Below are 27,711 nucleotides of genomic sequence, written 5' to 3' on the forward strand. Positions count from 1 at the left end.
TGTCAAATAAATAAATTTAAAAAATCTTAAAAAAAAAAAAAAGATGGTTGAGTTTGGCACTGGAAAGAAATGACAGGACACAAGTATCCCTGCCACAGCTAATCATCCAGTTGCCCTGGGAGAGAGCACTGGCGAAGGGCCATCAGCTGACTACACTACTTGCAGCTGGTTTTCTCTTAGGGGAGTCCTGAGCACTGTACTTCCTTGGCTGCCATAAAAGCCAAAGGAATTACACATGTCCTATCTTTTCCTTATAACTTATTTTAAAACTTGTCATCAAACCAAAGAACTCAAGACCTGCTTTGTCTGCCTTGGAGCCATAGTTGAGTGAGTCTAGCTAAAGGCCTCCCATTATTTTTTTAAACTAATATATAATGTGTTATTTCTTTCAGGGGTACAGGAGTGTGAATCATCAGTCTTACACAACTCAAAGTGCTCACCATAGCACATACCCTCGTCAGTGTCCATCACCCAGCCACCCCATCCCTCCCACCACCCCCCAGCAGCCCTCAGTTTGTTTCCTGAGATTGAGTCTTAGTTTGTCTCCCTCCCCGGTTCCATCTTGTTTCACTTTTCCCTCCCTTCCCCCCCATAACCCCCTGCCCTGCCTCTCAAATTCCTTATATCAGAGAGATCATATGATAATTGTCTTTCTCTGATTGACTTAATTTTGCTTAGCATAATACCTTCTAGTTCCATCCATGTTGTTGCAAGTGGCAAGATTTTGTTTTTTTGATGGCTGCCTATTGTTCCATCATATATATATATATATCTCACATCTTCTTTATCCATTCATCTGTTGATGGACTTCCAGGTTCTTTTCATAGTTTGGCTATTGTGGACATTGCTGCTATAAACATTTGGGTGCACGTGCTCCTTCAGATCACTACATGTGTTATGTTTAGGGTAAATACCCAGTAATGTAATTGCTAGGTCATAGGGTAGCTCTATTTTCAACATTTTGAGGAACCTCCACACTGTTTCCAGAGTGGCTACACCAGTTTGCTTTCCCACCAACAGTGCAGGAGGGTTTCCCTTTCTCCACATCCTCTCCAACATCTGTCATTTTCTGACTGGTTAAGTTAAGCCATTCTGACTGGTGTGAGGTGGTATCTCCCTGTGGTTTTGATTTGTATTTCCCTGAAGCCAAGTGATGTGGAGCACTTTTTCATGTGTCTGTTGGCTATCTGGATGTCTTCTTTGCAGAAATGTCTGTTCATGTCTTCCATCCACTTCTTGATTGGATTATTTGTTCTTTGGGTGTTGAGTTTGATAAGTTCTTTATAGATTTTGGACACTAGCCCTTTATCTGATATGTCATTTGCTAATATCTTCTCCCATTCTGTCAGTTGCTTTTGGTTTTGTTGACTGTTTCCTTTGCTGTGCAAAAGCTTTTGATCTTGATGAAGTCCCAAGATTTTTTTTTTTCATTTTTGCCCTTGCTTCCCTTGCCTTTGGCCATGTTTCTAGGAAGAAGTTGCTGTGGCTAAGGTTGAAGAGATGGCTGTCTGTGTTCTCCTCAAAGATTTTGATGGATTCTTGTCTCACATTGAGGTCTTTCATCTATTGAGTCTATTTTTGTGTGTGGTGTAAGGAAATGGTCCACTTTCACTCTTCTGCATGTCACTGTCCAATTTTCCCAATACCATTTGTGAAAAAGATTGTCTTTTTTCCATTGGACATTGTTTCCTGCTTTGTCAAAGATTAGTTGACCATAGAATTGAGGGTCCATTTCTGGGGTCTCTATCCTGTTCCATTGATCTATGTGTCTGTTTTTGTGCCAGTACCATACTGTCTTAATAATTATAGCTTTGTAATAGAGCTTGAAGTCTGGAATTGTGATACCGCCAGATTTGGTTTCTTTTCAACATTTCTCTGGCTATATGTGGGTCTTTTCTGGTTCCCTATAGATTTTAGGATTAGTTATTCCAGTTCTGTGAAAAAAGTTGATGATATTTTAATAGGGATCGCATTAAATGTGTAGATTGCTCTTGGTAGCGTAGACATTTTCATAATATCTGTTTTTCCAATCCATGAGCATGAACACATTTCCATTTCTTTGTGTATTCCTCAATTTCTGAGTACAGATTCTTTGCCTCTTTGGTTAGATTTATTCCTAGGTATCTTATGGTTTTAGGTGCAACTGTAAATGAGATTGACTCCTTAATTTCTCTTTTGTCTTGCTGGTGTATGGAAATGCAATAGTCCAATTTTGGTAGTTTTTATGTCTCTAGGAATGCATCCATTTCTTCCAGATTGTCAAATTTTCTGATATATATATATATATATGAACAGAACAGAGACACACACTTGATTTTGCGTGTATTTTGGTCTGTTAGAAGAGAATGCATCCCACAATTTTAAAGAAAGAAAAATTTATCTATATACAAAAATAAGGGTAAGTACAATGAAGGGATGGAATATGACTATGAAGATAAAAATTTAAAAGGATTGTAAAAAAGGAATTGATAAGATAAGAAGTTGGTTAAAAAAAAGAAAAAAAAAGGAGAGAATGTGATCAGCCTGGAGACTAGAACAAAGCCATATGCTAGATTTAGGGTGTATTTTGATCTCTTAGAAGAAACTGTATCCCAAAATTTTAAAGAAAGAAAAACTTATATTTATACAAAACACAAGGTTAAATACAATGAAGGAACAGAATATGACTATAACAATAAAAATTTAAAAATATTTTTAAGAAGGTATTGATAAGATAAAATTGTTACAAAGATTAAAATAGGAAAGGGGAAAAATTAAAAAAAGAATAGAATAAGAAGAAAAATAAAATAAATTAACTTTAAAAGACTAAAGAATCATAGGGACAAAGCCATGAATTCTATGTGCTGTTTTCCCCAACTCTGAAGTTCCACACTTCTCAGTGATCGGTAAACTTGATCTTGGCTGTACGTTCTGATCTTCTGTGGGAGGAGCCTGTTGCAGTGATTCTCAAATGTCTTTGCCCCAGGCGGAATTGCACCATCCTTGCCGGGGGCCAGGCTAAGTAATCTGCTCGTGTTCACTCTCAGAAGTTTTTGTTCCCTGAACGCTTTCGGTAGAGTTCTGGAGGACGGGAATGAAAATGGTGACCTTCCAATCTCCAGCCCGGACGAGCCAAGAGCTTGGGGCCCCACTCCTCAGTGCGCCCTCGGAGAAAAGCAGTGAATCCGTCCCGTCTCCCTGGTCTCCAGCTGCGCTCCGAGCTCACCCGGCCTGTGACCAAGCGTTTCTGTCTCTCTCAGGTGTACGGCCCCGTTGGAGTCTCCAAACCCAGCAGATTGCTGCAGTACGCTCCTGTACCACTCCTTCCAGTGGAAGAAGGCGGGGGGTATCTCCCTGTATCTGCCAGTTGTGGGGTCCCTGCTCGAAAAGCAGTGGCCCGACTGCCTTGGATCATGGTTTAAGGTAACCCCAAGCTGACAGCCCTGCTCAGCTCCGTCTATGCACCCGGCTTCCCTCCTCCGATACCTGAGAGCTCTGCCACACTCAGACACCCCCGGCCTTTCTGAGGACCCCTGATGGTCCTGAGATCACACTATCCCCGTGAGGGCTCCAACCCCACTTAACCTCTGGACCAATGTCCCTCAGTGGAACAGACTTCTAAAAGTTCTGATTTTCTGCTCTACTGCTCTATTGCTGCTGGGACCCGGAGCCTCCCCCACAGTCTATCTTCCATATGTTGCCTTGGGTTCACTTCTCTGCACATCTTACCTTCCAAAAAGTGGTCAGTTTTTCTAGAATTGCTGCTCTTCTTCTCTTTGATCACCTGCTGCATTTGTAGGTGTTCAAAATAGTTTGATAAATATCTAGCTGAACTCCTGGGACCCCATGAAAATTAGGTCTCCTACTGCTCTGCCATCTTGCTTCTCTCCCTCCTCCCATTTTTTTTTGTTTTAGTTTTATTTTATTTTGTTTTATTTTACAGTGTTCCAAAATTCATTGTTTATGCACCATACCCAGTACTCCATGCATTATGTGCCCTCCACAATACCCATCGCTAGGCCTACCCAACCCCCCACCCTTCTCCCCTCCAAAACACTGTTTCTCAGCGTCCACAGTCTCTCATGGTTTGTCTTTCCCTCCAGTTTCCCCCAAATCACTTCTTCTCTCCATCTCCCAATGTCCTCTGTGTTATTCCAAATGTTCCACAAGGAAGTGAAACCATATGATAATTGACTCTCTATGTTTGACTTATTTCACAGAGCATTATCTTTTACAGTCCTGTCCATGTTGATACAAACGTGGGTATTCGTCCTTTCTGATGGAGGCATAATACACCATTGTATATATGGATCACATCTTCCTTATCCATTTGTCCATTGAAGGGCATCTTGGTTCTTTCCACAGTTTGGCAACTGTGACCATTGCTGCTATGAACATTGGGGTACAAGTGCCCTTTCTTTTCACTGCATCTGTATCTTTAGGGTAAATACCCAGTAGTATAATTGCAGGGTCATAGGGTAGCTCTATTTTTAATTTCTTAAGGAATCTCCACACTGTTTTCAAAGTTGCTGAACCAGCTTGCGTTTCCATCAACTGTGTAATAGGGTTCCCCTTTCTCCACATCCTCTCCAACACTTGTTGTTTATTGTCCTTTTGATTTTGGCCATTCTAACTGGTGTAAGGTGGTATCTCAATGTGGTTTTGATTTGAATCTCCCTGATGGCTAATGATGAACATTTTTTTCATGTTTCTGTTAGCCATTTGTATGTCTTCTTTGGAGAAGTGTCTGTTCATGTCTTCTGCCTTTTTTTGATGTGATTTCTGTTTTGTGTGTGTTGAGTTTGAGGAATTCTTTTTTTTTTTAAGATTTTATTTATTTATTTGACAGAGAGAGATCACAAGTAGGCAGAGAGGCAGGCAGAGAGAGAGAGAGAGAGAGGGAAGCAGGCTCCCTGCTGAGCGGAGAGCCAGATGTGGGACTCGATCCCAGGACCCTGAGATCATGACCTGAGCTGAAGGCAGCAGCTTAACCCACTGAGCCACCCAGGCACCCTGAGTTTGAAGAATTCTTTATAGATCTTGGATATCAGCTCTTTGTCTGTGGTGTCATTTGAGGATATCTTTTCCCATTCCTATTGTGTGGTTGCCTCTTTGTTTTGCTGATTGTTTCCTTCACTGTGCAGAAGCTTTTGATCTTGATGAAGCACCAAAAGTTTATTTTCGCTTTTGTTTCCTTTGCCTTTAGAGACATATCTTGACAGAAGTTGCTATGGCCGATGTCAAAGAGGTTACTGCCTATGTTCTCCTCTAGAATTTTGATAGATTCTTGCCTCACGTTGGGGTTTTGTTTGTTTGTTTGTTTGTTTTTTACATTGGGGTCTTTTATCCATTTTGAGTTTATCTTCGTGTATTGTGTAAGAGAATGGTCACGTTTCATTCTACACATAGCTGTCCAATATTCCTGGTACCATTTATTGAAGAGACTGTCTTTTTTCCACTGTATATTTTTTCCTGCTTTGTCGAAGATTATTTGACCATAGAGTTGAGGATCCATATCTGGGCTCTCCACTCTTTTCCACTGGTCTATGTATCTGTTTTTGGGCCGATACCATGCTGTCTTGGTGATCACAGCTTTGTAGTAAAACTTGAAATCAGGCAATGTGACGCTCCCAGTTTTGTTTTTCTTTTTCAACATTTCCTTAGCAATTTGGGATCTCTTCTGGTTCCATACAAATTTTTGGATTCCAGCTCTTTGAAAAATGCCATGGAATTTTGATCAGGATGGCATTGAAAGTATAGATGGCTCTAGGCAGTATAGACATTTTGACAATATTTATTCTTCTGATCCATGAGCATGGAATGCTCTTCCATCTTTTTGTGTCTTCTTCAGTTTCTTTCATGAGTGTTCTGTAGTTCTTCGAGTACAGATCCTTTACCTCTTGGTTAGGTTTATTCCCAGATATCTTATGTTTCTTGGTGCTATAGTAAATGAAATTGATTCTCTAATTTCCCTTTCTATTTTTTCATTATTAGTGTATAAGAAAGCCACTGATTTCTGTACACTGATTTTGTATCTAGGCACATTACTGAATTGCTGTACGAGTTCTAGTGGTTTGGGGGTGGAGTCTTGTGGGTTTTCCATATAAAGTATCATGCCATCTGAGAAGAGAGAGAGTTTGATTTATTCTTTGCCAATTTGAATACCTTTTATTTCTTTTTGTTTTCTGATTGCTGTTGCTAGGACTTCCAGTACTATGTTGAACTACAGTGGCAAGAGTGGGCATCCTTGTCCGTGTTCCTGATCTCAAACGGAAAGCTGTCAGCTTTCCCCATTGAGTTTGATATTCACTGTGGGTTTTTCATAGACAGGTTTTATGAAGTTGAGGAATGTTCCCTCTATCCCTATAACTTGGATTCATTTTAATCAGGAATGGATGCTATCTCTTGTCAAATGCTTTTTCTGCATCAATTGAGAGGACCATGTGGTTCTTCTCTCTTCTCTTATTGATTTATTCTATCACATCGATTGATTTATGGATGTTGAACCACCCTTGCATCCCATGGATGAATCCCACCTGGTCATGGTGGATAATCTTTTTAATGTACTGCTGTATCCTATTAGCTAAGATCTTGTTGAGAATCTTGGTATCCATATTCATCAGGAATATTGATCTGGAATTCTCTTTTTTGGTGGGGTCTTTGCCTGGTATGGGGATCAGTGCAATGCTAGCTTTATAGAGTCTGGAAGTTTCCCTTCTGTTTCTATCTTTTGAAACAGCTTCAGGAGAATAAGTATTATTTCTTCTTTGAGTGCTTGGTAGAATTCTCTAGAGAATCTGTCAGGTCCTGGGCTTTTGTTTTTTGGGAGGTTTTTGATCCCTGCTTCAATCTCATTAGTAGATATTGGTCTATTCAGATTGTCATTTTCTTCCTGATTCAGTTTTGGAAGTTTGTAGATTTCCAGAAATGAATCCATTTCGTCTAGGTTGCTTAACTTATTGGCATATAACTGTTAATAATAATTTCTGATTATTGTTTCTGTGTCCTTGGTGTTAGTCGTGATCTCTCCCTTTTCATTCATAATTTTATTAATTTGGGTGCTCTCTCTTTTCTGTTGGATTAGTTTGGCAAGTGGTTTATCAATCTTATTGATTCTTTCAAAAACAAGCTTCTGGTTTTGTTGATGTATTCTACCATATCCCTAGTTTCTATTTCATTGATCTCTGTTCTAATGTTGATTAATTCCCTCCTAGTTCGTGGGGTTGGCTTAAATTTATTGTTGATTCTCCAGTTCTTTAAGGTGTAAAGAGAGCTGGTGTGTTCTGGATTTTTCAATTTTTTTTGAGGGAGGTTTGGATGGCTATGTATCTCCCCCTTAGGACTGCCTTTGCTCTATTCCATAGGTTTTGGACGAAAGTGTCTTCACTCTCATTGGTTTCCATGGCTTGTTTAAGTTCTTCTTTGATTTCCTGGTTGCTCCAAACATTCTTAAGCAGGGTGGTCTTTAGCTTCCAAATGTTTGAATTCCTTCCAAACTCACTCACTCTTTCTTTCTTTCTTTTTAAGATTTTATTTATTTATTTGACAGAGATCACAAGTAGGCAGAGAGGCAGGCAGAGATGGGGTGGGATGAGACGGGAGAAGCAGGCTCCCTACCGAGCAGAGAGCCTGATGTTGGGTTCCATCCCAGGACCCTGGGACCATGACCTGAGCCAAAAGCAGAGGCTTTAACCCACTGAGCCACCCAGGCTTCCCATCCTTCAAACTTTTTCTTGTGGTTGAGTTTCAGTTTCAAAGAATTGTGGTCTGAGAATATACAGGGAACAATCTCAGTCTTTTGATATTAGTTGAGTCCTGATTTGTCACCCAGTATGTGGTCTGTTCTGGAGAAAGTTCCATGTGCACACAAGAAGAATGAGTATTCTGTTGTTTTAGGTTGGAATGTTCTCTATATATCTATGAGGCCCATCTTGTCCAATGTGTCATTCAATGCACTTGTTTCTTATTGATTTTTCTGCTTGGATCTTTCTATTACTGAGAATGGTGTGTTAAGATCCCCTATGATTTTTTTTTTTTAAGATATTTTGTCTTCATTTGACAGACAGAGATCACAAGTAGTCAGAGAGACAGGCAGAGAGAGAGAAGAAGGGAAGCAGGCTCCCTGCTGAGCAGAGAGCCCAACGCAGGGCTTGATCCCAGGATGAACTCTTTATCTTGATTAACCTTTGTCTTATGTAGTTGGCTGCTCCCGTATTGGTGTCATAAATATTTACAATTGTTAGATCTTCTTGGTGGGTAGACCCTTTAAGAATGCTGTAGTAACTTTCTTTATCTATGACTACAGTCTTTAGTTTAAAATCTAATTTATCTGTTATGAGAATCACTACCCTAGCTTTCTTTTGGGGCCCATTGGCCTGAAAGATTCTTCTCCATCCCTTCACTTTCAGTCTGGATGTATTCTTAGGTTCCAAATGGGTCTCTTGTAGACAACACATGGATGGGTCCTGTCATTTTATCCAGTCTGCAACCCTGTGCCATTTTATGGGAGTGTGTAGGCTGTTCACATTGAGAGATGCGTTTTTATTGACATCATGTTGTCTGTGAAGTCCTTGTTTCTATAGATTGTCTCTGTAAATTTCTGTTCTGTGACACTCTTGGATTCTTTCTTCTTTTATAGAAAGCCCTTAATAGTTCTTGTAGTGCTGGCTTGTTGGTAACATACTCTTTTAAACCTTTCTGGTCTTGGAAGCTCTTTATCTCTCCATCCATTTTGAATGTCAACCACACTGGATAAAGTATTCTTGGCTGTATGTTCTTCTCATTTAGTGTGCTGAAAATGTCTTACCAGCCCTTTTTGGCTTGCTAGGTTTCTGTGGACAGATCTGATGGACCTTCCTCTGTGTGTAAGGACTCTCATCCCCCTAGCTGCTCTCAAAAGCTGTTTCTAAAATTATGATTCATCAGTCTTGCAATCAAGTGCCTTGAGGTCTTTCTAGATTTGTTCATCTTTCAGAGTGATCTTTCTACCTCTAGGACACAAACACTGGTTCCATTTCCCAGATTGGGGAAATTTTCATGGAGAATTTGTTCAACTATATCTTCTAGTCTTCTTTCTTTCTCCTCCACCTCAGGGATCCCAATAAATCTGATGTTGGAACGCTCCATGGCATCATTTATTTCCCTAATTCTGTTTTCATGGCTTCTAAGCTATTTGTTCCAGGCCTCCTCCAGATCCTTTTTCTCTATCAGTTTGTCCTCTAGATCACTAATTCTATTTTCTGCCTTGGGTTACCCTAGCTGTTAGACTATTTAGATTAGATTAGATCTCATTGATAGCATTTTTAACTTCTTCCTGGGTGACTTTCACTTCTGCCCTATTGGATTCCGTGTTGTCACTAATGGTTTTCTCCAACCTAGCTATTGCCTGGATAATTGTTACCCTGAATTCCCTTTCCAACACACTGTTTACGTCCATATCCAATAGCTCTAATAGAGAGGACACAGTCTCTGAATTTTTCCTCTCTTAGTTTTTCCTCCTTCTAGTCATTTTGGTGAGAGGTGGTTGAAGGGATGTGTAGCTGAATATATCAACCATGATCCAGGCAAGGTGTACCCTGGAAAGCTTCTAAGCAATCAGAAGTCACGACCAAAAAGAAAGAAAAAAGAAAAAAGGAGAGAGAGAAAGAGAGAGATAGAAAAAAACCCAGAAGACCCAGATAGAATAGGCCCCAAAGGTAAGATTTATAAGGTGTACAAACAAAAATGGACAAAAAGACTGACAAAAGTAAATGACAAGAAAAAAGAACCCAAACAAAATGAATCCCAAGGATGAGATTTATATAATACCAGACAAAAACAAATACACAGAAATGCTGAAAGAAGAAAAAGATGGGAGGGTGGTTATAAATCCTCAATGTTGGGTGAGGAAGGTTATTTTGATTCTTCCTGGGTGCATCTTGATAACTTTGTAAAGGACTCAACTTTCCAGAGAGAAAGGGAGATTAAAACTGGTTTAAATATTGGAGTAGTATTGATTAGGGAACAAGGATTACCTTGAAGTTTTTATCTATATATATATTTAAAAAATAGAAAATCAAAAGCAAAACACAGGTATATGTAAGAAAAAAGTTCAAGTTAAAAGGTTATTATGGAATATGTTATATTAACCTCTGGTTTTAATGGTAAGTAGGTTAAAAAAATTAAAAAGAACAAGAATAGTGAGAACAAATTAAAAATAAAAGTTATATCTGTGAAATATACAGCTTTTAGGGCAATACTGGGAGCTTAATATATTGGTTTCCCCTGATATTGAAGTTTTACAGTTTTATGGGGACCCTGTGGTGGTTGTCCTCTCCTTCCTTTGGCTGGGTTTCTGGGGGAGGGGCCTGCTCCTTTGTTTTTCAGACAGTCTTGCTTGGGTTGAGTCCTTCTGCCCCCTATCAAGGGGCTGGGTTCTGTGGAAACTGGTTTTTCTGGCTTTTGTTTTCTGGAGGTTTTTGTTCTTTGGCAGCTTTTTGTGGCTTTTCAGAGGTTTAGTGGAAAGTAAACTGCACCCAGACCTCCATCTCAGAGAGAAGCCTCAGTCTGCTCCCCTTTGGGTGGTCCAGAACACACATCTCCCCCTTTGCAAACTCCACTGAGCTGTGAATCCTCCCACAGGCAGTGCATGTCCCAGCCACTGTCTGAAGGGTCACCTGAAGCGCCTGCCTGTCCTTGCACCCCGTGCCAAAACCGCGAGTGACATTGGTCCAGGGAGCCTGCTTCCTGGGGCTACTATTGCTGGGATTGCTTTCCTTCAAGTCTGGGCTGGAGTGTTCACTCTTGGCTAGTCTTAGAGACCACCGACTAGCACCTGCACAGAGCTCTCTCAAGTGCAGATGGGGAGCATGGTTCAGACCCCAGTACTGCAGTGAGAGCAGAGTGCAAAAGGCTGTGGTTCTAGAGAGCATCCACCAGACACCCTCAATCCATGCAAGCCCGGGGTCTCCAGGACCAGGAACTGGAGGCTCTGCCACTACACTGTCTCTGGCACGGGTGGTCACTGGCAATGGCCATCCTGGGTCCATGAGCTTAGGGCCATGCCCATGACCGTCTGATTCCACCAGTTGCCCTTTAAGATCTTTTGCTCTTTTTGAGTACTTTTAACTAGACTCCAACTCAATGCTTGTACCCAATCACAGGGCACTTTCCTATTGGGGTATTACTTTCCACTGGGTCGCTTCTGGTGGCTCCTTCTCCCTTCTCTTTATCCTCCGATATCAGTCTGATCATTCCCAATATGCTTTACCTGTCCACTGGCATCTTCTGTCCCTGTAGAGATCCAGAAGTGTATAATCCTACATCTCAGGCTGGTTTCATAGGTGTTCAGAGTGTTCTTGTAGATAATTAGCTCACTTAAGGAGACTGGTTGAAACAAGGTCTCCTACTTCTCTGTCATCTTGCCCCTCCTTTCCTCCCATTATTTTTAATCTTTTCAAAGAACCAACTCTTGTTCAATGGTCTTGCTGATTTCCTTTTAAGTCTCTATTTCATTTATTTCTGCTGTACTCTTTGTTGTTTCCTTTCTTCTATGAACTGTGGGCTTCATTTCTTCTTCTTTCTTTAATTCCATGTTAGGTAAAGTTAGATGATTTATTTGAGACTTTTGTTTCTTGAGGTGGGCATTTATGGCAGTGAACGTCCCTCTTAGAACTGCTTTGCCTGCATCCCACCAATTTTGGTGTGCCATATTTCCATTTTTATATTTTTAAATTTCTCTTTTGATTATATCTTTGACCCACAAGAAGCACAAAGTTGTTGGTTGTTCATGTTTAACATGTTTAACATGTTTAATCTCCACATATTTGTGAGTTGGTTAGTTTTTCTCATGCAATTATTTTCTAATTTCATACCACTGTTTCCTACCATTGTGGTCAGAAACAATTTTTGCTGTGACTTCAATTCTCTTAAATTTATTAAGACCTGTTTTGTGGCAATACATAACCTATCCTAGAAAATATTCCGTGTACTTGAGAAAGATATGTATTCTGTTGCTTTTGGGTAGAAAGTGCTGTAAGTATTTATTACATCCATTTTTTCTAATATGTCATTTAAAGCCTGTGTTTTCTTATTGATATTCTGTTCAGATGATCTATTCTTTAATGTAGGGGTATTAAAATCCCTTACTATTACTATACTGCCAACTATTCTCCCTTTAGGTCTGTTAGTATTTGCCTGAGGTATTTAGATGCTCCTATGTTGGGTGCATAAATGCTTCCAAATGTTTCTTTTGTAAATGTTTCATTGGAACTTGTTGGTTTGGCCTCTTTATTATTATGTAACACTCATTATTACCTCTTATTATGTTCTTTGTTTTATTTAAATTTTTAAGAGGTTTTATTTATTTACTTGACAGAGAGAGACACAGTGAGCAAGGGAACACAAGCAGGAGGAGTAGGAGAGGGAGAAGCAGACTTCCTGAGGAGGGAGCCCAGTGCAGGGCTTGATCCCAGGACCCTGGTATCATGACTGAGCTGAAGGCAGACACTTAACAACTGAGCCACCCAAGTGCCTACATTCTTTGTTTTAAAGTCTGTTTTGTTTGATACAAGTACAGCTACTCCAGCTATCTTTTGGCTTCCATTTACATGGAATATATTTTATATTCCTTCATTTTCAGTCTATGTGTGTTTTTATATCTAAAGCAAATCTCTTGTAGGCAGCATAGAGATGTGTCTTGTTTTGTTTAGTGTTCTTTCCATTCAGTTACTCTGTGTCTTTTGACTGGAACATTTAGTCTATTTATATTTAATATAATTATCGATTATTATGTACTTATTGTCAGTTTGTTGATTGTTTACTGGCTGTTTTTGTAGTTCCTCTCTGTTTATTTCTTCTTCTCATTCTTTCCTATGTGTATTGATGCCTTTCTTTAGTGCTATACTCATATTCTTTTCCCTTATTTTTTGTGTATTTAATACAGGGATTTTTTTGTTGTTACCATGAGGCTTACATATAACAACTTATATTTATAAACATCTATTTTAAGTTGAACATTTTAAGTTTGATCCTAAAGATCAACATCTTTACACCCAAATTTTATGTATTTTTTAAAGATTTTACTTATTTATTTGACAGAGAGAGATCACAAATAGGCAGAGCAGCAGGCTAGTGGGGGAGGCTAAGTAGGCTTCCCGCTGAGCAGAGAGGCTGATGCGGGGTTCGATCCCAGGACCCTGAGATCATGACCTGATCTGAAGGCAGAAGCTTAACCCACTGAGCCACCCAGGCGTCCCCCAAATTTTATTTTTTGATGTCAAATTTTACTTACATATCAATGAATTATTATAATCATAATTACTTTTGCTAATCTGTCCTTTAACCTTCATAGTAGATTTATAAGTGATTACTACCTTTGCCATATACTCACATCTCCAGTGAGACTGATTCATCCTTATGCTTTCTTGTTACCAGTTAATGCTTTTCTTTTCAACTTAATAAATTTGCTTTACCATTTTTTGTAAGGCCTTTTCTCCCCCCCACCCTTTTGTGAGACCAGTTTAGTTGTCATGAATTTCTTAGTTTTTGCTTGTCTGGAAAACTCCTTATCTCCCCTTTAATTCCAAATGATAACTTTGCTGGGTAGAGTATTCTGGTTGGAAGTTTTGTTTCTGTTTTTTCTTCTTTCAGCACTTTAAATATATCATGGCACTCTCTTTTGGCATGCAAGATTTCTGCTGAAAAAATCTGCTGATAATTTTATGAGGACTCCCATGTATGTAACAAGCTATTTCTCTGTCTCTGTTTCTCTTTCTTTAAAACTATGTTCCTCTCTCAATCTCTTCTTGTAACCATACCTCTGAAGGTATGGTGAAGTCCTAATAACCTATGTAGCCAATGTAGAAAAATCATTCAGAACACATTGACCTAAGTTGTTTTTGTTTTTATTTGAAAGTTCTGAGTATTAAAAAAGCTCTGAAGAAGGGTTCTGTCTCAGAAAAAGAGTGGAATTGCATAGTGCTTTAGCAGAAGGTATCAGCTGAAATCAGCTACTATCAGCAATAGTCAGGCAAAAATGGTTCTCAAAAGAGGAAGGAATTCCTCTGATGGATTAATAACCACTGGGATGGAGAGAAAGATCTAGCAGATGAGATCATGGGCAAGAGGGTATGAGAGGAACAGCTCTGGAGGGAAAGACATAGGAAAGATGCAGTAGAAAATTCTCAGTCCTTCTGATGCTTTATACCTTGAAGTTTCTGTCTCTGCTTTTTAATTTCCTATGTATCTAGCCCAAATCCCTGAGCTTCTCATCCACTTCCCATACCCTAACTTCTGATCACTTATCATGCCTCATGCTTCAACAAGTTGCTGCAACTGCCAAATATATGTAAGTACTAATATCCTTTTTTATCCTAGTGTTAGACAGTTTACCCTTTGCTCCCATAATCTGTCAGGGTTCATCATTGAAGAACACATTTTATGATGTTACCAAACACACTACCTTCTTTCTTAACTGGTCAACAGCCACAGCGTTGAACCCTTCTAAGCTATCTCCTACTAGTACAGATAACCCTGAGCTTTGTGTAACTGGTCAGATTGTGTGCCTGCCCTCACTGTGGCAGAGAGAACTTTTGCCTTAGTAAGCAGGTCTCCACTGAGCTTGCTTCTCTTCCCTACTGTTTCCATTATGCCAAGACTATGGATTATTTCACATCTAGACATAATTCTTCCCAAGTCTCAAAGGAAAGATAGATAAGATTTTGAGAGATAAGATATAAGAAATATAAAAAAGAGATGTAATGAGATATAAAAAAGAAAAGCTGATAACAAAAGTACAAAGGGGAAAAATGAATTCAAGAAGCTGCAAGTTGCCCGTTGTGACCATTGTAGCTAGAATGGGTCATGGAGAGCTTATTTAGCAAAGTAGACAGGGATGCAATAGGAACTAATGTGCACCTTCGATGAGGGAAGGAGCCAGTGCTGCAGATTGCTGATCACCCCCGACTGACATTCTCTTTCTTCTTGCAACTAAAGAATCTTTTCAGTTGCAACTGGGCATGTAGCCACCAACCTCGACTCCCTTTCAGCTCGTGACTACGCTCAGGCCAAACGTGTTATATCTGTAGTCACTGGGGAAAATTCCTTGCAAAGGAAGTTGTCCTTTATCTTTCCTTTTTGTGCTGACAGAAATTGGATCTGCTGTCTCGGACCCCAAGGTGAATTCATGATGAGAATATTAGGGTTACACCATCGGTCCTGGATCTTTGAGCTTTTATGTAAGAAAACAATAAACTTTTATCATATCTAAGCCTCTGTTTTGAGGCTTCTTTTTACACAAAGTAAAGAGCCTTTGAAGTAAATTTTAAGGAAAGGTTAAGATTGCTAAGCCAAAAGGAGTAACACCAATCAAGTAAGAGTTATCATGAAGCATGTTCAAGCCCAAACCAACCCTGATGCCAGGATGAGTCTCATAGTTTCTCCTGCTTCAGTGCTTTTTCTGGCCAGTATCATGTTAACATAAATACCTCAAGCCGAGACACCTCTTCTTCTTTCTCACTGAGCTTGATTGGTTTTGTCTTTTAGAAAACTAATTGGCTTCAGAACATAATATTGCCTTTTGGTGTCAGCATTCAGCAGCTGGGCAAGCCAACACCCATTTTTTGATGTGATATTCCGCTCCACATAAAGTACCTCTTTTATGTTCCCACCAGAGTAGCTCTTAGCCCTTCCCCTAGGCATTTAAATTAAAACATTGTTGATTGTTCATACAATCCCTAAAAGGGAAGACCAGAGTTTTCTAATATAATTATCTGCCCAAGCAAATTGCTTCATTAGAAGTCATCACTTAGATCAGATTATGATCCACAGTCATGGGTTCAAGCCCCGAATAGGGCTCCCTGCTCAGTGGGAAGCCTGCTTCTCCCTCTCCCACTCCCCCTGCTTGTGTTCCCTCTCTCGCTGTGTCTCTGTCAAATAAATAAATAAAATCTTAAAAAAAAAAGTCACTTAGAAAGTATCAGAAAAGTGGGTACCAAGCAATTCAGTTTTCCTAGGAATTTTAGTAGCTGAGGACTTCTTCCCAGCAAAGGCAGCTCTGTGAAGAGTGCTCTCAGAAGTTTTTTTTGTCAAAGGCTAGCACTAACAATGGGCAAGGCCCTTTGCAAGCATTATCTGCTGTAATGTTTCCAGGACCCAAAGAGGGAGGACTCTTTACCACCCATTTCACAGAGGAGAACACTGGTCTAGCAAGGTTGAGGGACCTGCCCAAGGTCACAGTAAGTGGTAGAGCTGATAGTCAACCTCAGTGAGACTGACTTCATAGCCCTGGGTTTAACATACTCACTACACTGCCTCAACATATTATGGCTCATATGAGGAGCTGTGTTCAGCCTACCCTTGCCTCTCAGGATGGGCATGGCATTGGATGCTAATTCCCCATCTGCAAATAGGAGATTTTATATTGCAGAGCAGTATGTAATTGTAGCTGGAGTGCTCCTATTCTTAACCCTGGAAAGGCAATGATCAGAAGGAAATACGTGCGTAGTAGAACCAAAGTTTGATAGATGTTTCTGAGATAAAAATTATCCACAGTTTCTAAAAATATCTGAGCCTAACCTATCATTTCATTAGTTATAAACCAGGTTGATATTTCTTAATACAAATCATGCCAAATCCAGTTTTAGGATCATTTCCCTTCCCTTTGAAAATGTGTTCTTTTAAAGTTTTAAAATAGATATTTCCTACACCTCTTCTAAATATATCACTCTTATTTTTTTCCCATTTAGAGATCATTTGAATTCGAAGTATAAAGAAAACCTGGAATGACCGGAGCCCAGGAACAAGTACAGCCGCCTTTGGCTGTGATTTCATCAGTGGGTCTGGCTGTGAATTTTTCAAGTGAGTAGCCTCTGTAACAAGCTGCTTCTTTTCCCAGTTATCATAATAGAAAGGGCATGATCCAGAATCTGGTTGCAGAGGGAGGGCCGCGTGACTGTCGGATAAGAGGAGGAGTTGCTTTGCAGGCGTGCCTGTGACTCAGCTCTGTGAAATTCACCAACAGCCATCCCCTAGATAAAGACAAGTGGCAGAAGGAGAAATCTGTGAAAGTCTCTTAATGGAGAAGGAGGAATCTGAGTACTGATTCCAGCTGATCTAGATAAGAACTGGTTGAAGTCTTTTTTTTTTTTTTTTTTTTTTTGTATGCTACTGAGATTAGTACAATTGATGATCCTCTAAATTTTTGTGAGGTAACCAAATTCTTTGGCTTCATGTGTGGCTCCCAGCTCAATGTTGATTTCTCTCTTCTGAGCTATAGAAATTGGGTTGCAGGTTCTTCATGAAACTAACCACCTAGTGCCATACTGAGCCTTAAAATCTAGTTGTTTATGTCAATAATTTTTTGTCCTTTATTGAATTCAGTTTTTCAAAGCTTTCTGTGCCATACTTATATTTGTTTATGCTTGAGATTAGTGTTTTGCAATAGATGTACATATACTTATTGAATAATGAGGCAGAAGGATTGCTCTCTTTCTTTTAGGTATTCTGAAGAACTTTCCATGTAGTTTTCAGAGTTATTCTCTTGTTCTCTGACTATAGGCTGCTTAGTGAAATTGATTGTATTTGATCATTTATGACCTACAAAAACAAGTAGATCCATGGTTCACCTTAAAATGTCCACATATCAGGACCCTCATAAAATATGAAATGAAAGTTACATTAATAAACATAACTTAATGGGAACTGTATATTATATCTAAAACCCTACTTGAATTTCTATGATATGAGCTTCAGAGCATTGATCCTTGAGTCTACCTCTCTCAACACATAAACTCCCTGCTTCCATAAGAAATATATTTATGTCCTGGTTTATGTTCCACAATAGAAGAGGATACTACTTACCACCTAGATTTATTTTTATGTTTTTCAGGGAAATTTATAAAAGCAGCTCTAGCTTGAATGCAAGGTATACTTCTAAGAACTATTTTACTTTTGGTTAGTAGATTGCATAAATATTAAAATCATAACTCTTACTGCAGAATAAAATATCAAGTATTTACCCATCTACTTAACAAGTCTTTCCTACATGCCCAACATAGGGAGGCAGAAGTATGGAGCTCATGGACTGTGGGGACACAGACATGAATAAGGTGCTCTCTATCATCTTAAGGAATTTACAAAAAAATGAACGATATCCTGCATATATATTTCTGTCACTTAAATCCTTAAGTTATGTAATCATTCTCTAATGATTTAAGCTCTGATTTACTGGTAAAAGAAAGTTCTTTCATCTATGATTATAACTTACCTTCTAGGTAATGTTGACCTAAAACTTGTGTTCATTACCCTCTAAGGCTTAAGTTCCTTTATTATGTTCAAATCTTTCATTTCTAAGCCTGTGTCTAAGTGAGGAAAATGCTTTAGGAACTAAATGCTGCTTTTATTTCAAGGAGCCTTTCAGAGATCAAAAAATAAAGCAAAATAGTTCACAGAGAAGTACTAATTAGTGCTAACTCACTTTTACTGCTTCCTCTTAAAAGCTATTTAAAAGAGCTATCAAGTAAATCTGTGAGCATTCCCACTTACAAGTAATGGAGGTGGAGGGCTCTCTGCTGCTCCCAAAGGCTGCGACAGGCCTGATATACTTGCATGGAGAGAAAGTGAGCCTCTTACTGAGCAGTGGGGGGCACGTTACAGCTTGGTAGTAGTATCATAGGCTGCTTCTAAAATGGCTCCCAGTCTCCTAGAATTCACGCTCTTCAGAAATCCCCTCCTCTCGTGGCCTCCTTTGAGAAAGAGAACAGAGTGCAAGTCACGTCATTTCCAAGATTGGGTCATAAAAATAACGGTGGTACTCCATCTCCCGATCTCTCACTTGCATATTCTGATGAATCCAGGTGCTAGAAGCAAATTATCCTTTGAAGAGGCCAGTAGTAAGGAACCGAGGGCAGCCTCAAGCCATTAGTCAGTGTGGCATCCTGTAGGGAACTGGGTCCTACCAACAACCAGATGTGTGAGCCTGCGAGCACATCCGGTCCCAGCTGAACCTTGAAATGGCTGCCACCTCAGACAGTGTCATGGCTGCCGCCCATCAGACGACCAAGCTCACCTGCATGGGATCCCTCACTCAGAGGGACTGTGAGCCAGTAAATGTAAGTTATTTTAAACTACTGCATTTCACGTCAATTTGTTACGTGGCAAGAGATAACCAGTACAAATTCCTACTTCCTAGGGTTGAAAGGAAAGACTTTAGCTGTGAAATAAGATGGTGGAAGGAAATGGAAAAGACAAAGACACTTAGGATGGCTGAATCGAAAGAGGGTAGATGAGACTCATGACCACAGGCATCTTTTTTCTCAGTCAAGATTTTGAGTCAGGTGAAATAAAGGAGTACAACAAAACTAAGAGCTTTGTAACAGTTCAGTCAGAACAACTCCAAAGACAGTTAAGCATTGTGGGAAGTCTTTTCTATTTATCCTTAAATATTGTGCATCAACACAATATGTATGAACATGATCAACTCCAACGGCAGTTATAGTTAACTTTGAAGATACTCAAATGATTCATCAAACTAGATTCATCAACGCAAACAATTCATCAAACATGCACATACGTATGTTATCTTGGTGACTCCCTAGGTAGGTGAACTATGGAAAATTATTTTACACCACCCTAACCCTTTTCCTGTATGTCTAAAAGGAACACTGTACTACCCACCACCCAGGATTGTAGAAATGAGAAAAGGGATTAAACCACCCAATGCAGTATCTGCCACATGAAAATCAGCTCCTATCTGTATGGTCTAATTTCTCTCTTACATCATATAGATAGAGTATAAGAGTCTCATTCACTGATTATGGCCACTCAGTGTTTAACTTGAATAATGAATGTCCAAGTGTTCACAGGAGTTTTTGAGAAAGGCTGTGAGGAGGCTGGTGTGTCTGAGCATTAAGTCTTTACCATTTCTATTTTGACGAGACGGTTTTCTAATCACAGACAGAAGGTTCCTTATTTGCTTCCAAGTGTGGAATTTGGAGTTCACATTTCAGAAAAGAAATATATTTTAACACCCACTCTTCCACACATATATAGATCTAAGTCTGTGACATGCTATCTTAGCTGAGCTCTGAATTTCCTGTTTGGGGCTGCCTGAAACAGGATTGCTACTTGCAAATAACCACAGAGCCTCTTTCTCTCTCCCTCTCTTTCTTTCCTTTCTCTCTCTTTCTTTCTGTGTCCTCCTCTTCTTCCTTCTCTCTCCTTCCCCATTTATTCCTCTCTTTCTCCTTTCTTCTCTCCTTCCTGTCTTCCTTCTTTCCCTCTCTACCTCCCCTTCCCACATCTGAGGTAGCAGCTGACAAATTATTGTGTACTTTTTTCCACGTGGATTGTTTTTCTCATGTGGCATCATATTTTCATCTAAATTAACCTTTCAGAATAATCATGTTGTGTTTGAATACACCAATGCCAACAATTCAACTAAGGGAGGACAAAGTCATTACCTAATGAAACATACTTCTTCCTGAAAAATGGCTGTCCTAGGATCACTAATTAGCCAGGACCTATAATATATAACAGCTGAAAAGCAATGAAAACCAACACTGTAAGTAGAAAGGGAGTTTATTAGAAGGATGTAAAGGCACTCAAGACTGAAGGGAGAACTGAGAACCAAACTTAAAGGGAACAACTTTTCAGCTAGAGGGGCAGGGTCTCCATAGCAAGGACCGCCAGGCAGTCTTCTTCAGGCACCACTGTGGGAATGAATAAAGAAATGAACATAGTTGTCATTTTTGTTTTCCTCTCCATTTGTGACATTCAAATTTCATTAATTTCAAAGTTCTGAGACCAAGTTTGATTAGGTGAGCATAGGTCTTCCAGACAAACCTCTGTTTTCATCAATGAAGCAAATAAATAAATCAATAAATCAATAAATCACTGTGAAAGAGACCCCTGGTACATTGTAAGCTTCTGAGAAGTTGGGTTGAGTTCTAAGATAGATACTATACCTTAACTGACTTCCCTTCCAAGGCTGTATATGCTTTGGAAGACCTAATTTCTCAAGAAAATCTCAGAGCACTAGTGGGAAGTAGAAATGGATGCTGGCTAGCTTAAAATGACCAATATCAATCACATGTAATTTTTATACATTGATTTGACAGAAAGAGCTATATGTGAGATCCAGGCTTTGAAATTCTGGGCTGTCATCCTAAGCTCAGGTGAGAAGAAGTATTCCATTGTCTCTCAGAACAAGACTCTAGAGTCAGACTGAATGGACTCAAATCCCAGCTCTGTAGTTCCATGACGAGAACACTGTGACACATTGCCTGTCCTTGCTGTACCTCCATTTCCTCATCTGTTAAAGGCAATAGTAAGCATACCTGCCTCAAGGGGATGCTGTAATGATTACTGGTGTTGTATGTGCAGCAGTTAGTAGACACTCAGTTATGTTTGCTGTAAAGTGACAGAATGTAGAGTCATGAGACCCAGGAGGAAGCTCAGTCATCTGGTTGGTGATCATCCACTGGGTTGTAATTTGGGGAGCCAAACTCACCAGTAATCAAACTGCGGACTGACGCAGTTAACAAAATTCAGGTGCCATCAATCATGGAGGCCAGGGCCAGCTGTGAGAATGACACCAGGTGAGCAGGCACATGAGAATCAGGACGCATGTTCTAGTGAGAAAGATAGGGGTAGAAACAAATAAATAATCCAACAAATGCAGAAATGGAGGTTGTTTTTGTTTTAGTTTTTAAAGCACAACAGTTTCCAGAGGTGATGACATACATTGTCTGGGGCTAGCAGGCCAGCCTTGTGCTGAAGTGATGGGAGAAACAAAGAAAGATGGTTTATAAGACACAAGAACTCAGAAGGGTCTTCAGCATGATGCCTAGGACAGTAGACTTTATTTTGTCAAAAGTAGGAAGAGGGCAGGATTAATGTGTTAAGTAATAACATACCACTGGTTTGATCAGAGTGAAGGAAGATGGGTAATAGGAGGCCAAGCAATAATGTAGGGCTGATATGATTAGGGCCTGAAATGAGATTGTGGTAGTGGATCCAATGCAGAATCACAGGATTTAGTGGCTGATTGAATTTCATCATGAAGGACAGCAAAAATCAAACATGACTCTCAAGTTTCTCACTGGAGTAGGCGGGAGGGTGATAACACCATTAATCCCAGGAACAGAAACAAATGGGAAAAATAGATCTGTCTAAGGTAGGGAGAAAAACCTATTGCAGACACATTCACCATCTGAAGTATTTATAAAAACTGAAGAAGGAACTAAAGCGCATAAAATGATCCAAAATTCCGTATTTGTGTTGCGTGGTCTTACACGTGGAAATTAATTCTGTTACCTCAGCTCTTGTTTGTTTTGTCTTGTTTTTTTTAGCTGCTGTCTCCTAAAACATAGTTCCAGGGCTATCATTGAATGAAATACAGTTTACTTGGATGTGCTTTAGTATAAAATTTTTCTTCCTCTGGCTGCTGATTTTATGTTCTGGAACTAACTGGAGCTCTGTTCATAATCTACCAGACACAGTTTGGGTTTACAGTACTTAGTTTTGAAGTTAGTGGCCAAGATGGTCTCATTTTGAAAAGTCTCTGAGAAGATAATTTTTGCATTCGGAACAGCACTTGCAAAGTCTTTTCCATAAGTTTTTAACTTGAAAGAGAGTACCCCTGGAAGAGAGGAAAACTTCCCTAAACACAGGATCAGTGAGGAAAAGAGCAAGAAATCTGGATGTTCTGAGGACCTGTCGGTCAGGTGGGTCATCGATTTGTTAGAATGAAGAGAATTTGTTAGAATGTTGAAAACTACTTGTAGTCAACTAACTCTTCACACCTCATTAGTTAACTGGCATCATTAGGATTATTTAAACCTTAGGAAGTCTCCTAACCAACTTAATTGCTTAGCCAACAGTTGTTTTTTTTTTTCTTTCAGCTTTTTTTTCTTTCAGCTTTTTTTTCTCTTGCTATACCAAGAGAATTGCATATAATTAAAGTGTATAATTTAGTGAGTTCAGAGATACATATATACATGTTGCTGTACCACAATAAACATATCCATCACTTCCCAGAGTTTCCTGTGTCCCTTTGTTTGTTTGTGGTAAGCACACTCATGAGATCTACCCTCTTAATAAAATTTTAAGTACACGTACCTTACTGTTAACTGTAGGCACTATAGTTAATTGTATAGCAGATCTTTGTAATGTATATTGTCTAACTATAACTTTATATTACTGGACAACCTCTCCCCCATCACCTTCTCCTCATCCTCTGGTGACTATCATTCCATTGTCTTCTTTTATCCTTTTGTTTGTTTTACATTCTCTAAAGTTTAAGAATCTCTGGACCCAGTGTTCGTTATCTAAATTTGAGAGAATAAGTTGAGAGTATTTCTTTCAAAAGGCATAAGGACTGCTAAAATACTATACACACCCCCCCACACACACGTATGCACACATACACACACACACACAGAAGAAATAAAACTCCCAGGTGGCAAAGATGACATCCATGAGTGAATAAATTTATGATTAATTGCTTTTAAAATGATTAATTGCCTTTAAAATGATTAATTGCCTTTTTCTCTATATGTCTGAGAAATGAGAAAAACATTAATTTTTATGTTTAAAGGTATATTTTTGTTTGAGATGTAGAGACTACAGGGCTTGATAAACCTACCACAGAATTTTTGCTGTTGTTTTTGTTATTGACACTTGAAGCTTTTAATTTTTTTTTTTATGGCTACTGAGGAGACCTATTACAGACTTTTATATTCTTGAAGGATAAATAATTAAGAGAGATATCTGGCAAAAACTATATTCATTAAATTGATTTCCTTATAATAGAGTTATTTCCAATTGGAGCCGTCTTCAAACTATCATTTTTATGTTGACTATAATAATTAAATATGGAAGGAATGACAACACAGCTATGGGGTAGCAAATAAACTACCAGGGTTTCCTCTTTCATCCAAGTATCATCTTAATATTTAATGAAGAGAAAATCAATTTACACATTTTAAAAGCATTGCATCTAAATATTTAGTCTAAGGGACTACAAAAAGTATATCGTGACTTGTAGATATTAAAACCTGAAAACCTTATTGTCTCTGACAACGGCTACCATTTGCTCCTCGTTCATGAGCCCCTTTTCTTGGTTTTCTGGTTCCACCACCCAAATTGGATGCACATATGATCATGCTTTGTATTTGTCTTGTTGGTCATGATTTCGTTTTGAAAGAGAGAGAGAGAGAGAGAGCAAACATGAGTGAGGGCTGGTGGAAGGGCAGAGGGGGAGGCAGAGAGAGAATCTTCATGAATGATCCTGAGATCATGACCTGAGTTGAAATCGAGAGTTGGATGCTTAACCAACTGAGCCACCCTGGTGCCCCTTTTAGGTAATGATTTTAGTGTTTATGCAGCACTTTATCAAAAAAAAAAAAAAATTAGTTGGCCTTTAATTTAATTAAATTTCTTTTTTTTTTTAAGATTTTATTTATTTATTTGACAGACAGAGAACACAAGTAGGCAGAGAGGCAGGTAGAGAGAGAGAGGAGGAAACAGGCTCCCCGCGGAGCAGAGAGCCTGATGTGAGGCTCGATCCCAGGACCCTGGGATCATGACCTGAGCCAAAGGCAGACACTTTAACCCACTGAGCCACCCAGGCACCCCTCGTTAAATTTCTTTTTATAGGTGATCAGGTGGGGCCAGTTAGCTAGGAAAGGTGATAATAGTCAAAAAGGAGAGTTAGGATGAAGGGTGACATTAATAAGTTCATTTTTCTCCGCCTCTTTTAATCCTTTGAAGGTTTGATTAATCAGTCCCCTGATTTTTTTCTTTTGCACACAAAAGGAAAAACTAAGGTTTCTAGATATGAAATTAGAGTCTTCAAGTAGATATATCAAAATTTCTCCTCTCCCAACTCTGTTCCCTTTTCAAATCTGGTTGATTACTACTTTCTTTTTTTTTTTTTTTGTTAATTTATTTTTTATTTATTTTCAGCATAACAGTATTCATTGTTTTTGCACCACACCCAGTGCTCCATGCAATCTGTGCCCTCTCTAATACCCACCACCTGGTTCCCCCAACCTCCACCCCCCCCCCCCGCCTGATTACTACTTTCTTAATGTGTTTTATAAGGGTTTTAGAATAATCTTCATCATTATTACTATTATTCATAAACATTAAAGACTCTCAATTGGAAAAGCTGGTTAAAAAAAAATGGATGTAGAGGGTCAGAGGTCTGTCTCAGAAAGGATAATGATTCACAAAGCAACTATTTTTCTATGGCAGATGTTATAAGTACCAAACAAAAGTTGATCATTTATGTCTGATTCCTGACTGAAATTCACCACAGCCATTCCTAAATTTAGATTGAACTCCTGAATTGTCACTTGAATATGTAAACTAATAATAACAGACTTGTTAAATTGTATGGTTTAGTACTTAAATGGCAATACAGAATAACTACAATTTGGATACCTGCTAAAGAATACCGTCTTAAAAAGATAAAAGCTCATCAGAAATAAAAATCTTGGGGCACCTGGGTGGCTCAGTGGGTTAAAGCCTCTGCCTTCGGCTCAGGTCATGATCCCAGGGTCCTGGGATGGAGCCCCGCATCAGGTTCTCTGCTCAGCGGGGAGCCTGCTTCCCCCTCTCTCTCTCTGCCTGCCTCTCTGCCTACTTGTGATTTGTCTGTCAAATTAAAAAAAAAAAAAAAAAAGAAAAGAAAGCCTTAATGAATAATTACCTAAAGAACCTGCAGTCTCTTTCACGCAATAATCTATAATTTGCTCCTCTGTTAATCTAAAGCAGTAAGAGTTACCTACTGGAGGTTTAAACTCTGACACTCTATGGAACTGCAGTTACTGAGTTCGATTTGAATTCACTCGTCTGGCTTGTGTTGAGGTCCTCCTGAAAAAGGATTTGTATCATGAAGCACTTCTCTAAAACTTGTTCCTGACTTTACTGAAAGGATATTGTTAAGGACACATTTTGTTACACAGAACCCTCCTTGTGATGATTTTCAGAGTAAGTTAATTTTTATTATTAGTGTTAGGAATTGCTGAGCTTTTCCTGAATCATTGATTTACAGATTATCTATGAATGGTGTAACTCAGCAAATCCCAAACTAAGATAAGACTAACTGAGGAAAACTTGAAAAAATACTGAATCTTGGGTCTTTCCTTGTATAGACAGACTCAGAATATGGAGGTATAGATCCAGGAATCTGTGTTTTTCACAAAGCATCCCAGGTGGGATGCCCATTTTTCACTACCAACTAGAAAAATTAAGAGGCAACATCGTAGTCTACCCTTTACGAGTCTATATGATTTTATGTTCAGTATGTCTTTTTCCTTTTTTTAAAGATTTTACTTATTTATTTGAGAGAGAGAGAGAGCGAGCATGAGATGGGGGAGGGTCAGAGGGAGAAGCAGACCCCCACCGAGCAGGCAGCCTGATGCAGGACTCAATCCTGGGACTCCAGGATCATGACCTGAGCCGAAAGCAGCTGCCTAACCAACTGAGCCACCTAGGGACCCTCAGTATGTCTTTTTTAAATAAATCTATTTAACAATTATATTTTACCTTGATTACTCTTAGTTTTAGCAATAATGCTAAATTAATTAATTAATGTGAATTAAGTAAATTCTACTTTATACTCTATCTCATGTTAGACAAATCATTGCTTACCACTTTTTAACTTTTTTCTCGTCAATGAGGTAAAAGTATATATCCCATAAAACACACAGATTTTAAGTGTCTTATTTAAGAAATACTGATAAATTACACGTGGTTTGTAATCCAAATATAGAAGATAGAATAACTCCCAAAAATGTCCCTTTGTGCCCCATTTTCCCTCTAATTATAGCAATGAATTTCTCCCCCATCTTCCCTCTAATTATAGCAATGAATCATCTAAGTTACTACAGTTGATTTAACCTGTTCTGGAATTTCTAATATCTGGAATAATAGAGTATGTACTCTATTGTATTTAGTTTACTTTCAATAAAAAAAATTTTTAAGATTCATCCATGTTGCTGTATTTATTAGTAGTTCTCTCCTTTTTGTAGTCAAATAGTAATCCGTTTTCTAGAATACACCAAAATTTATTTATTCATTTATCTGTGGATGGACTTTTGAGTTCTTTCCAATTTAGGCAGTCATGAGTAGACATTCTTGTACAAGTCTTTTGTGGACATGGTTTTGATTTACCTTGGGGAAAATCCTAGGCATGGACATGTAGGGTCATTGGGTTGTTATGTGTTTCACGTTTTAGAAACTGCTTTTCCAAAGTGGTAGAATTATTTTACACTCTCATGAGCAAAATATGAAAGGTCCTTCTGCTTAATAGCCTGCCAACACTTGAAATTTGTAAGTATTTATTTATTTTTTTAGTAGGTTCCATACCCAGCATGGAGTCCAACAAGGGGCTTGAGCTCACAACACTTAGATCAAACCTGAACTGAAATCAGGAGTTGGACACTTAACCAACGGAGCAACCCAGGTGCCCTGAAATTTGTAAGTCCTTTAAAAATTATGATATGTAACCATATCTCATAGCTTAAATTCACATTTTCCTCATATCTAAGGACGTCGAGAACATTTTCATACAGTTGGTCATTTGTATATATTTCTCAGTAAAGTGTCTTCCCCAATTTTTGTTTTATTTATTACCTTGTTTGACTTTATATTATTGAATTATAGGGGTATTTTTCCTATAATATATCCTGATTACAAGTCTTTTGCAGGTATGTGTCTCACAAATAATTTCTTCAAGTCTGTGGC

The 27,711-nt window shown here is 38.9% G+C and overlaps 1 long non-coding RNA gene across 13 annotated transcripts in view; it reads left to right on the plus strand.

Annotated features, from left to right (window-relative positions):
• The window catches only part of LOC116569206, a 37,435-nt gene extending 10,071 nt beyond the window's left edge, over positions 1 to 27,364 (plus strand). For 4 of the 13 annotated variants that reach the window (XR_004276917.1, XR_004276909.1, XR_004276921.1 and 1 more), the window contains 7 exons: positions 3,240 to 3,402; positions 16,704 to 16,815; positions 18,813 to 19,067; positions 21,075 to 21,131; positions 22,308 to 22,682; positions 25,738 to 25,953; positions 27,322 to 27,362. This is a non-coding gene — a long non-coding RNA (uncharacterized LOC116569206). Of the gene's footprint in view, positions 1 to 3,239; positions 3,403 to 16,703; positions 16,816 to 18,812; positions 19,068 to 20,351; positions 20,519 to 21,074; positions 21,132 to 22,307; positions 22,683 to 25,734; positions 25,954 to 27,321 lie in introns of all 13 variants that reach the window. The other 9 variants (XR_004276912.1, XR_004276910.1, XR_004276915.1 and 6 more) reach the window with 9 other exon arrangements.
• The last annotated feature ends 347 nt before the right edge of the window (positions 27,365 to 27,711 follow it).

Source organism: Mustela erminea, chromosome 11 (assembly GCF_009829155.1).
Source record: "Mustela erminea isolate mMusErm1 chromosome 11, mMusErm1.Pri, whole genome shotgun sequence".
Classification (NCBI taxonomy): Eukaryota; Metazoa; Chordata; class Mammalia; order Carnivora; family Mustelidae; genus Mustela; species Mustela erminea.